At 44.2% G+C, this 12,008-nt stretch overlaps 1 protein-coding gene across 2 annotated transcripts in view; it reads left to right on the top strand.

Annotated features, from left to right (window-relative positions):
* Gcnt2 (glucosaminyl (N-acetyl) transferase 2) overlaps nucleotides 1-12,008 on the top strand; it is a 70,522-nt gene that overhangs the window by 30,643 nt on the left and 27,871 nt on the right.

Raw genomic sequence — 12,008 nt, 5'->3', positions numbered from 1 at the left:
GGATGTTCACAAAGGCAGCACTCTGATTTGCTCTGGTACTCAGGCCTCAATCTCTGTTGAACAAACCTAGCCCCGAGATTTTGTTGCCTAGAGGAATGGGTAGCAGCTTGGAGACAGACACTCAGGAGTGCTTGCGACTGGAGAAGGCAGCAAGAGAATCCCCAACTTTTGGGTTTCAGTAATTTATTTCTTATTAGCAATTCCTGTTTACAGCCTTGTGCTTTCACCTAGGGGGAGTCTTTTTGATGGTTTATGGTGACTTGGAAATGAGGCCAGAGTATGCCACTCGGGCTGCAAGCAGAAGATAGAACAAACCCCCGCTTTGATTCAAACCTGGGCTGCTTTTCAAAACCGGGTCCCATAAGTTGTGTGAGCTGCATTGGGAATGTCCCAGTGTACTGGTTTCCAGTGCTGCACCAGGTGGCTTGCGGGTGTCAGTTCTAAGTAAGGATGGCCCTATGTTTGCCATTCTTGGAGGAGGTCCTGACTCTGCGTGACAGCCTTGTCTGTGGCACACTTCTGAGTGCTTTTGGAAGCTACCTACATATCTGAAAGTGGACTCAAAGCAGTTACACATATTTAGATCTCTGGTAAGGCAGCATTCCTAACAACTGAACTAGAAAGGCAATCCCAGAACTTGTCTTAGAGGCAGAAAGTGGACAGGCCGGGTGACTGAGGACAGATATATAGGACGTCCCGTGAGACTTTATTTCAGGGATGCCACAAAGATCACAAAGATTTCAGGTCACAAAGATCCCCAAGAGGAGTGAGCGACATTGATTATGGTGCCTTGATAACTCTGTTCTACCCATTCCTTATTTATTTATTTATTAAGATTTTATTTATTTTATGTATGTGAGTACACTAGTGCTGTCGTCACACACACCACAAGAGGGCATCAGATCCCATTACAGATGGTTGCGAGCCACCATGTGGTTGCTGGGAATTGAACTCAGGACCTCTGGAAGAGCAGTCAGTGCTCTTAACCGCTGAGCCATCTCTCCAGCAACCATTTCTTTTTTAAAAAGCTGTATTACATGTATGCTTATGATGTATGTAGGGGCCCATATATGGAGGTCAGAGACAGCTCTGTAGAGTCTGTTCCGGGGATTGAACTCCTATCACTAGGCTTGTGCTGTCGGACAGCGCACCTACACCTGCTGAGCTGTCTTACCAGTGCAGCTAATTTCTCTTCAGAACACACAGACATATTCCCCCTGTGGCATCTGGTACTGTTTTCACTGTACAGTTCACACCAGATGTTAGGTTCAACTTCGTTATCTCTGTGTGCTCGGGAATGGAGCCTTGTTCCCAGGTGAAGATGGAATCTGGTCCTAGATTCGAGTAGCCTGGAGTTTCAACTGTTTCTGTTAGTGCCGGAAAAGAAGGAATATCCTTTCTCCTTTGCTGTACATCAGAAAGAAATCTTCTACCAGAAAGGACAAAGGACTAGGGAAAAGAAGGATTGTGGAGGTAGACTTTCTGACCTGGAAATAAGTTTAGCAGAGACGTGTGTGTGTGTGTGTGTGTGTGTGTGTGTGTGTGTGTGTGTGTGTGTTCATACATGTGTTAGAAGGCGGCAAGCACATAAGGTTTTGTGTGTGTGTGTATGTTCACACATGTGTTGGAAGGCAGCAAGCACATACGGTTTTGTGTGTGTGTGTGTGTGTGTGTGTGTGTGTGTGTGTGTGTGTGTGTGTTGGAAGTCAGCAAACACATGAAGCCTGTCAGGTGTCAGGGTCAACTAGAGTCATAAGGTATCCTTTATGGAATTAAGTATCACCACCCCCTACAGACTACTGTGCCAGGTTCCTTGTGTCCCCACCGCTTACAGGCCTTGGTCTGGCTCCTTTTCTCCAAGCTAGCCAGCGGACATGGGGAAACGTCCCATCAGTGAACATCCTCAGGGGCTGGGGGTGCGTCCAGCAACTGGGCCAAGACACTGTGCATTACATAATCCCTGTGACAATAAGAGGAATGGAGCTCGTCCTTCTGTCCTGTGTCACTTTTCCCATCACTGTGGTGTGTGCCCTGACCTCAGGCTTCATCCTTATGAGACTTCAGGATCAAGAAACAAGCACAAAGTTGTCCAATTCCATATCGGATCCTGATTCTCTGGCTCTCTCGCTCCCCGATGATCCACCCCTTATCTCTACCCCAGCCCCCACATTGGATGAAAATGCCATCAAACCGGTTATGATACCGAAAGGAGATACTGGAGCCCGGAAGTGGGTCTGTGAGGGATTTCACAGGAAATGACTGACTGACACAGGGACTTAAGCTGTAGCGGGTCACTGTCATCTAACCACACCAAGCTGGCAGGGTCACCACTGTCCACACAGTGAATACTCTTTAGGGAGAAGAATTTTTTGTTTTGTCTCTATGCTCTGCATTTGTGGGTTGCTTTCAGTAATAAATCCAGAAACCTCTTTCCCTCCTTTTCTCCCCATCCCCTTTCTCCCCCTTTCTTACTCTCCTTCCCTCCTCCTTACTCCCTTTCTCCCCCTCCCCCCTCACTCCCTTTCTCCCCCTCCCTCACTCCCTTTCTCCCTTCCCCCTGCCCCTCCCCCCGCCCCCCCCCCCCCCGCTCTCTTTATTTAGAGCTGATTTTATGTAATATAAGATGGCCTGAGGATGACCTTGGAGTTTAGGTTCTCCTTCCTCCACCTCAGAGGCTAAGATTGCAGACTTCTGATTTTGTGCCTGCTTTGTGGGGTTCTGGGGATCAAACCCAGAGCTTTGTGCATGTTAGAAAGGCACGCTGACCAACTGGGCTACATCCTAGCTCCAGGAGATCTTTCTTTGTAGAGGAGAGAAAATGAGGCCTTCGCTCTCACCTAGAATGGCAAAGAAGTCTTTCCGCGTAGTGAGTTCCCTTCAGAGCAAGCCCAAACCTCGTGCTTTAAAGCACGTGCACGTGCTACAGGCTTTAGTTCTCCTTTCCTTCCCCGTGCGTCTGTCCGTCTGTCCGTCCGTGGGGACAGAAGGGAAGTTGTCAGACTTGGCTGGCAGCCAAGCTCCTTTACCTGTTGAGCAGTCTCACGGCCTGAGCTACGTTGACTCCATGTTTTTAGAGTCTGCAGCCTTCGTTGTGCCAAGCACTGTGCTGTGTGCTGAGGGTTGCAGCCGGAAACCGGAAGACACAACTCCGCAGTATTGACGTTTGCAGAGCTGATTGGTTAACGTCGTTTGTGACTTAGTTATGACTTCATCACACCTCAACCACTCATTTTTTTTGCTTTGCTCTTTTTGAGGTGGGGGAGCTTGGGGTTTGTTGTTTGGGGTTTTGTTCGTTGTTATTTTCTTTTAATATCTGGGGTTTTTTTTATATATATAAGATAATAGGCTGGAGAGATGGCTCTGTGACTAAAAACCCTGACTGCTCTTTCGGGGGTCCTGCAGTCAGTTCTTAGCACCCACGTGATAGCTCACGACTATCAGTTACTATAGTTTCAGGGGATCAGATGACCTGGTGTGTAAGTAGACGGACATTTTTATAATTAGCTTTCAAAATTAGGAGGGACTGGTAGTGTTATCTCAGGGACCAGAGTTCACGCTCACCACACACAAAGCCTGCGGTTCAATTCTCAACACAAAAACTTATTTAAAAAAACACCAAAGGAAACTATTCAAAGGCTTGGCGTTGGGAAGATTGTGTTCCGTCAGCTACTTAACATAGCGTTACCCAACAATTCCGTCCACAGATATTTAATTATGTTTTTTTTTTTTACTAATACCGATAACAAAATCCCATACAGGAAGCACTGCAAATAAATGTTTTATAAGCTCACTACAAGTAAAGCCAGTAAAAAAAAACAAACAAACAAAAAAAAAACAAGTAAAGCCAGTAGAAACAAAACAAAACAAAACCAAACAAAACAAACAAACAAACAAACAAAAACAAATAAACCTCAGAAAAAAGTCTTTGTTTTAGGCCCCAGGCTGTCTGTTAGGACCAAATTCAGCGTAATGAAGTCGTTATTTAAGGCAGACCTGTGGGGAGCTATTTTAAAGTCAAAAGCCAATTACCTATTTTAAAGCATTTTAAAATCTCAGTCTGTGGAGTTCTGGGAGGCTTGGTGACAGGGGACCTTTTTTTTAATCGCAGTGTGCATTGACGGTGGGTGGGCGTGAAGTGCCTTCCATCGGTGCTTAAGGCTCTTTTGTGGCTTCCCACCCATTTCTCTTCAGGATCTTAACCTTCACCGTAACTTGACCTCCATCCCTGAGCCCCACCCTTCTTCCTACCCACATCTATCTTTATAAAATGACCCGGTACTACAACAACTACTCCACCTGACACTTCTCTCCTTTGCTCTTTCAACATCTTCTCACCCCCACCTCCTCAGCAGTTCCTACAGGCAAGAAATGTGACAACCATCCATCTCCGTTCCCTGTCACCACTGCACATGAAACACTGAGACTTGTCACTGTGCTCACAGGGAAGTCAGTTAAAGATGGGAACAGCAGAAGACGGTGTCCGTGGGGATACATTTTCCTACTGAAGGAGTGATGATGAAATGTCACTTGGTGATAAGCTCTAGCCAGGCGAACAATGGTATCTATCAGTGAGGTAGGGAAAGGGAGGCACCCTTAGTAAGCTCCAAAGTTCCAGAGGGAATGCAAAGGGGGCAGGGGACATTGTTAGAAAGCATGGTTCTCAGGAGCCACCCTGAGGTGCAGTTTGATTCTGATGCCAAGACCAGGGCATCAGCAGGCCACAACATGTGACGCCTCCACGGAGTTTCCGCATCACAAACACCTGTGTTGAGTTTCTCCCACCCCTGGTTCTGCATGAACCCCATTGGTGCTGCCGTTCTGGGCCTCCTCTGTGTTTCATGCAGTGGCTGCCCTTGGTTCAATTTGAAAATGCTCTGTAATGCCGACTTAGGGAAGAAACCAAGATTTTGAAAGATTAAGATAAGACCGTGCCCAGATGGTAAAACTAATTTTTAAACGAAAAGAAAATTAAAACATTCCTCCGGGTGTAGCAGTCAACAAGCATAGACGAAAGGGCTCTCTCCAGATTGGATACTGAGGCCTTTAAGAAGGCGTGGCTGGACCAGTCCCAGTCTTTCTTCAGAGCAAGTACCGCATTCTCTGTGCATCCTCCCAGATTTAGAATGTAGTTGGTAGAAGGTCAGAGGATGCAATCGTTCATATCTATTACTGTCATCCTGGCTGGGAATTGTAACACTCATGGGCTGGGAGAGAGACAGACTTTAGTCAGCAACTCCAATCACTCAGTTCTGTCTTTGTGTAGAGATCATTGCTTTCTCAATGTGGAAATAAAGGCAATACAGTTAAAGGAGAGATTTCATAAAAATGTGCTCCCGTGAGTGTCTACCTACTGAATACTTTCAAATTATCATTTTTCCTTCATAGCTAGATAGTATCAAATTTATGTAATCAAAGGAGAAAATGATTTCAAAATACTGCATTGGTGATGTGGACCCGTTTGGCTTGTTCTTTGTTAAGAGGCTGTATGTAGATTCTTGTCTGACCACAAATCCAGGTCAGGCTCTAGAGTCTCGTGGGGGAAGATTTGTATCTGCAATGTTCCCAGGTCTTCCATAATCTAGACCTGAGAGTCTGATGCCATCAAAATGCTGAGGGTCTGGTAGGAAAAGCCCTAGATAGGTCACAGCATCTTCGGATAATCAAACTGTATTGGCTTCTTGGCTGTTCATAGAGTTATTGTTACCGCTCCAGCCTTGGGCTCCAATAGAAAATGCCACTACCACTCCCATAGTGGAGAGCCATTGCCCAAAGCTTCTGTGTTCTCTACCCACCCTGAAGGAAATAATAACGAAGTGCGTCTCCTAATTGGTGTGTAGTTTCAAATCTCTAGAACCTTTTTTTTTTAAGATAAGAACATTCGGAAACTGAGCACGATGAAGCAAACCTGTAATCTCAGAGGAGGAGTCTGTGGGAAGATCTAGAGTTCAAGGCCAGCTTGAGGTTCAGAGTGAGATATTGTCTACAAAATGGATCAAAGTGTAAGTGAATATTTAATTATGTACACCCTGGGCTATAATTGACAAACAGCTGCAGAACTGAGCTTAACAGGAACTCAGCCCCAGTAGAAAAGGTCGATACAGTTGCTACTTTAGGACTGGCAACATTGTGTTATTTCTAATTCAGTCACCCATCCATCACTCTCTAACAATTGTCTAACCTTTCTGGAAGCAGAGGGTTTTTTTTTCCCCCAACAATAACAACAACAAAAAAAACCGTAATTACATTTCAACAACTCCTTACTATGATACAATTTTAATTGTATATGGAAGTCACATATAGTTGATATAGGCACATTACAGTATATACACCAATCAGTATAACTTGCTATCTGACTTATCTGTAACAGAAATACCCATACTCTATCCCTAGGAACTGAACACTACCTCACTTCTTTTCACTCCCTCTTGCATTCAGTGGTATTATAGAATAATTTTAGGTCTGGTTTCTCTCATATGCAGAGTCTATAATTAAATTTATATATGCACATGTATGTATAAATGCATATAGGCCATTGAAAGAGGCCCAAGGGGGGCAAAGGGCATGATTCTACATATCTTTAATCTTAGTACAGGAGTAAGAGAAAAGAGGCAAGAGGATTGTAAGTTCAAGGCCCATATCAATATCTAATCTCAAACATAAATTGGGGCAACCCATGTTGGGGACCCCCTCCTTGTCCTAGGGACAACTTTCAGGAGTTAGTTTTCTTTATTACTACTTCTATTTTTTTTTTATTTATTTGTTTGCTTTATGTAAGTACACTGTACACTGTCATTGTCTTAAGACACACCAGAAGAGGGCGTTGGATTCCATTCCATTGTGAGCCACCATGTTGGTGCTGGGAATTGAACTCAGGACCTCTGGAAGAGCAGTCAGTGCTCTTAACCGCTGAGCCATCTCTCCAGCCCTTCATTACCACTTCTTAATAAAACCTTGCTTGCCCTTCAAAAATTGGACTAAAACGTATCTTTTTTATTAAGTATAATTGCATTGTTATTAAACAAGAGAGGATAATAGAGTGCGTGTAACATCAAAATAGGAGGAGGGACAATTTGGGGAAGGGATGGGTCCAGCCAGTGTAGAGTGAAGGGGTAGGAGGCAAAGTAAGAAAAAGTTTGAAGACATGTACAGGTTAAAATGCCACATTTTCCTACCTAGTTATTTGACCTTCTAGCATTTGTTTTTATTCTGTTATCTGTTATTTGACATTCTAACTAAAATTAAAATTAAAAGATAATATGTCTATAAAGAGGCTTGGGAGGCTGTATAGTATATTTGCATGAAACATATGTATTTAATTAATAGTTAACAGTCCAGTGAGATGGGGTAAAGGCATTTGCTGCCAAAGCTGTTGACCTGAATTTGACCCCCAGGACACGTGTGATGGGAGAATCAACTCCTAGAATCTGTCTTGTGATCTCCATATGTGATCTGTGACATAGTTGCACGTGCTCTCTCTCTCTCTCTCTCTCTCTCTCTCTCACACACACACACACACACACACACACATACACACACACACACATACACACACACACACACTAAATAAATAAATGAAATAAAAATAGATCAGCAAATATTAACACATCCTGCCTAGCACAACTAAGGTTTTTCTTTGAATTATGAGACTAAAGAAAACATTATTTTTTTCCCCAGCCAAGTGGGAAAAAGAGGGTTTGGAACCAGAAAAACATGTTTTAAATCCCTCTTCCCAGTGTTTGCTAAATAAAACTAGCCCGAGATCCTGCTGAGACTTAGGGTGACTCCTCTGTGGGGGTGGGGTCACCACACTTGATTACCTACAAGTGCATATTACAGTCTGGGGACCAGCCTGCCCCAGAACTCCCAGCAGAGCCATTACAGCATAGATTCCTGGGCTCTGCTACATTTCCTGTGAATACCATGGGGTTCCTTCTCTGGGACACGGTGAGAACAATTGGGCTCCATGATCCTTCCCAGACACCGGCACATCTAGATCTGTAGCAGCTTTTGCTCCAGCTCAGCAAGAGACTGGGAAAAGGCAGCCGGGAGTGAAAAGGAAAGCAGGCTTCAGTAAGGAAAGGCTCCCTGACTGCGTGCACGACGCTGTACGGCAAACCTGTAAAAGGAAATGCTTGTCGACTACGTTGGCAGACTTTGTGACGGACACGTACAAGTGACCGGTAGGGATGCTACCAATATTGAAGGGGTGGCATATAAACGCGACGTGAGTCTTAGCTCTGTCTCTGTCAGCGGGGACCTGGCCTTAACTATCTGAGTTTGATCCTGGGACCCACAGTGTGGAAGGAGAAAACGAATCTCTCAGAATTGTCATCTGACATCCTAGGTTCTCAGGAACTCAAGGGCACCCATCCACACATACCCACACCCAGCATAGATCGATGGATGGATGGATGGATGGATGGATGGATGGATGGATGGATGGATGGATGGATGGACGGACAGACGGGTGGGTGGATGGGTGGATGGATGGATGGATGGGTGGGTGGGTGGAGAAAATAATATCTACTGACTAACATAAAGATAAAGAAAGCCTGAAAATGACCTATATTCTGAAGACATTGTAAAACGTCAATTTCAGTTTCTTATTTTTACTACCAAAGGATGGGCGGGCCACGGCTTACCCACAAAGTAAAATTAGGTGTAGATATCGCAAAAAAAAAAAAAAAAAAAAAAAAAAAAGCAGAGATCCAGGCAAATTCTTCTGACCACATTGACTTCCATGAATCTTACGGATGTGAACTTTAAGACTCCCAAAAGCCGTTGAATCGGAACCCCACAGTAGCGCCTTAGTCACTAGAACAGTGTGTCCACGCCGGCCCAAGGAATGACAGCGGCATCTCGGGGTTCCTCTGAGATCGTACCGCACAAAGGAACAGGAACTGGAGGTAACTGGCAGCTTTATTTTCTTTAGTTTCAGAAAGAACTTGTTTGTGTAGAGCATAACAATTGCTCGGAACAGGAAATTTGTGCGGCTTGGAAGCATCTCAGAGACCTTTGTAGGACCATCTCGGCTCACACTCGGAGGCTACAGTCCACTCCGTCAGGAAAACCACAGTAGTAGAAGCCAGAGGCAGCTTTGCATCCCCAGTCAGAGAAAAAGAGCCAACAAGTGCTTCTGCTCAACTCGCTTCCTACTTAATTTAATTTTTCAGATTATAATATTACAACATTTCTTCCTTCCATCTCCTTTCTCTAAATCCTCCCGTGTGCCCCTTCCCACTCTCCCTCAAATTCATGACCTCTTGTTTCACTCAGTGTGTGTGTGTGTGTGTGTGTATACATGTATACCCTAAAATATAACCTGTTAGACCATATAATGTTACGTATGTTTTCAGGGTTGACCTTTGACACTGGGTAATCGGTTGGGGTACTCTTTCCAGTGGTGTGCCGCTAATTCAGTTCCCAGCTTTACCCAGTTGCCTGTGGTTCTTTGTGTATGGTTGAAGCTTCATGGCGGGGGTTTTCCTGTCCAGTTTTGCATGTCCCTTAGTGTCACACATGTTTGGGCAGTCATGCTGGTGAGACTTCATGGGTATAGCTTTTTTTTTTTTAAATAAATTACAGAGATGAACCTTAATACTTTATTCATGTTCATCTATGTGTTCAACTAAGAATTTCCACAGAGCGTGATAACCCAAATAGCCACTACAGATTATTTTATAATAAATGATAAGAATTGTTAGTCCATTAATTACAAGCACCATCATTCTTTAATGCTTCTGATTTGAGGATCCCCCCCTTTTTTTTAAAGAATTATTTATTTACTTTATGTATATGAGCACACTGTAGCTCTCTTCATACACACCAGTAGAGGGCATCGGATCCCATTACAGATGGTTATAAGCCACCATGTGGTTGCTGGAAATTGAACTCAGGACCTCTGGAAGAGCAGTCAGTGAACCACTGAACCATCTCTCCAGCCCGGGTGTAGCTTTTGAAGTTACGAGGAGACACAATCTCATAGTAAAAAAAAACCCTCTGGTCCTCTGGCTCTTAGAGTCTTTTCACCCTCTTTCACAGTGTTCCTCGAGCCTTTGAGAAGTACTGTAGATGTTTTCATTGGGACTGGACTCCCAGCTCTGTATTTTGATTGGTTGTTGTCTTAGTTTGGGTGTTATTGCTGTGAAGAGACACTGTGACCAAGGCAACTCTCACAAAGAAAAACATTTAACTGGCCTGGCTCACATTTATCATCATGGCGGGGAGTGTGGCAGCGTTCAGACAGACATGTGCTGGAGGACTTGAGAATTCTACATCTTGGTCCGAAGGCAGCCAGGAGGAGGGTCTCTTTCCACACTGAGGGGAGCTTGAGCATAGAGACCTCAAAGCCCACACACCCCAGTGACAAATTTCCTTCTATGAGGGCACATTTCCTAGTAGTGCTATTTCCCATAGGCCAAGCATATTCAAACCACCACAGTTGTGGTTGTCTGTAGTGTAGTCTTGTTGAGGTATAAGGACAAATGTTTATAGATCACTGTCAGGGATTATTCCGGCTTAATAGATTAGTGGCTGTAGATTCTCCTCCAGTAACCATCACTTCACTGGAACTGAGCAATTCGCTAGTTTCCAGTACTAGGCATTGTTTCCCTCTTGTTGAACAGGTCTTAAGTCCAACTAGAGAGTTGTTGATTGGGGCCCAGCTATGTGTATTGCTCGACACTCTTCAGGTTACCGTGTAGAGCTGGTCATTGTTGTGGCTCAGAGGTGTCAGAGCTGAGGAGACCTGTTGGTTGCTTCCCTCCTTTGGAAGTTTGCATCATGCCTTCTGGTACCATGAGAACTGGTTCTCAGTGGGGAGGAATTCAGGTCCGTTTAAGCTCAGGAGTCTTTGGACCCTGTGTCTGAAGTGCTTGGAGTTCTCAGCAATAGGGACTTATCTTCCCCCTCCCTAAGGAGCCCCCCTTTTCCATGTGTTTGATTGCATTGCTTGTACTGCCCTGCTGTCACACCCCCTCCCCCGGCTCCCCTACGCCTGCAATGGTCCTTGTTTTCTTTCCTGATTTCTATAATTACCACAGGTTATATACTCACAGATGAAGATTTGAAACAAAGAGCTTCCAATGAGAGAGAACATTCAATGTTTGTCTTGCTGGGCCTGGGTTACCTCCCTCATTATGGTCTCATTTTCTCTCTTTTATATAGTTCAGAATCCTAGCCAGTGGGGCCATCTCCTAGGTGATTATAGACCTCATGAAGTGGACAGCTGAAACACTGTAATTGTGTGTGTGTGTGTGTGTGTGTGTGTGTGTGTGTGTGTTTCAAAATTAAACCAAAGCACTCACTCACTATAAGATTTCCAGTTGTATTTTCAGTAGCAGTAGAATATTCAGTATAAAGAAGTATATAAAACGATACCCCTAAATGGCACACTGCCCACAATTCCACTCTTTTTTTTCCCAACACTACAAGAATGTGGTAGCCAATAGAATGGGAGTCATAAGCAGAATTCTGACTCTCCTAAATCATAAAGAGCTATGCTTGCAGATTGAAATTAGAAGAAGGAGGAGGAGGAGGAGGAGGAAGAGGAGGAGGAGGAGGAGGAGGAAGAGGAGGAGGAGGAGAAGAAGAAGAGGAAGAAGAAGAAGAAGAAGAAGAAGAAGAAGAAGAAGAAGAAGAAGAAGAAGAAGAAGAAGAAGAAGAAGAAGAAGAAGAAGAAGAAGCAGCAGCTCAGTGATTAATGTATTCCCTAAATGTTTAAGCTGGTGAAAATATTTACGCTTTTCAACCAGTTGTTATGATAGGATTTACAAAAAGACAGTGTGGAATACTCCTTTGAAAAGAGAACATTACTCATTTCTGACAATCATATTCAACTCATAGATTTCTCATATAGATTAGCTTTTATTATAAGTTATAGCATGGTGATCGTTACTGAGCTGGCTGATGAGCCTGGATTCTTAGTGCCTGCTGTACCGTGATGTGCAGTCACGTTCTGCAGTTGCCGTGGTTGGAAGCTACAGGTGACATTTACATTAATTTTGAGG

Source organism: Rattus norvegicus, chromosome 17 (assembly GCF_021556685.1).
Source record: "Rattus norvegicus strain SHRSP/BbbUtx chromosome 17, alternate assembly SHRSP_T2T, whole genome shotgun sequence".
In the NCBI taxonomy this organism is placed as follows: Eukaryota; Metazoa; Chordata; class Mammalia; order Rodentia; family Muridae; genus Rattus; species Rattus norvegicus.
The sequence above is the reverse complement of the archived record's forward strand: the minus strand, read 5'-3'. Positions and strand labels throughout refer to the sequence as shown.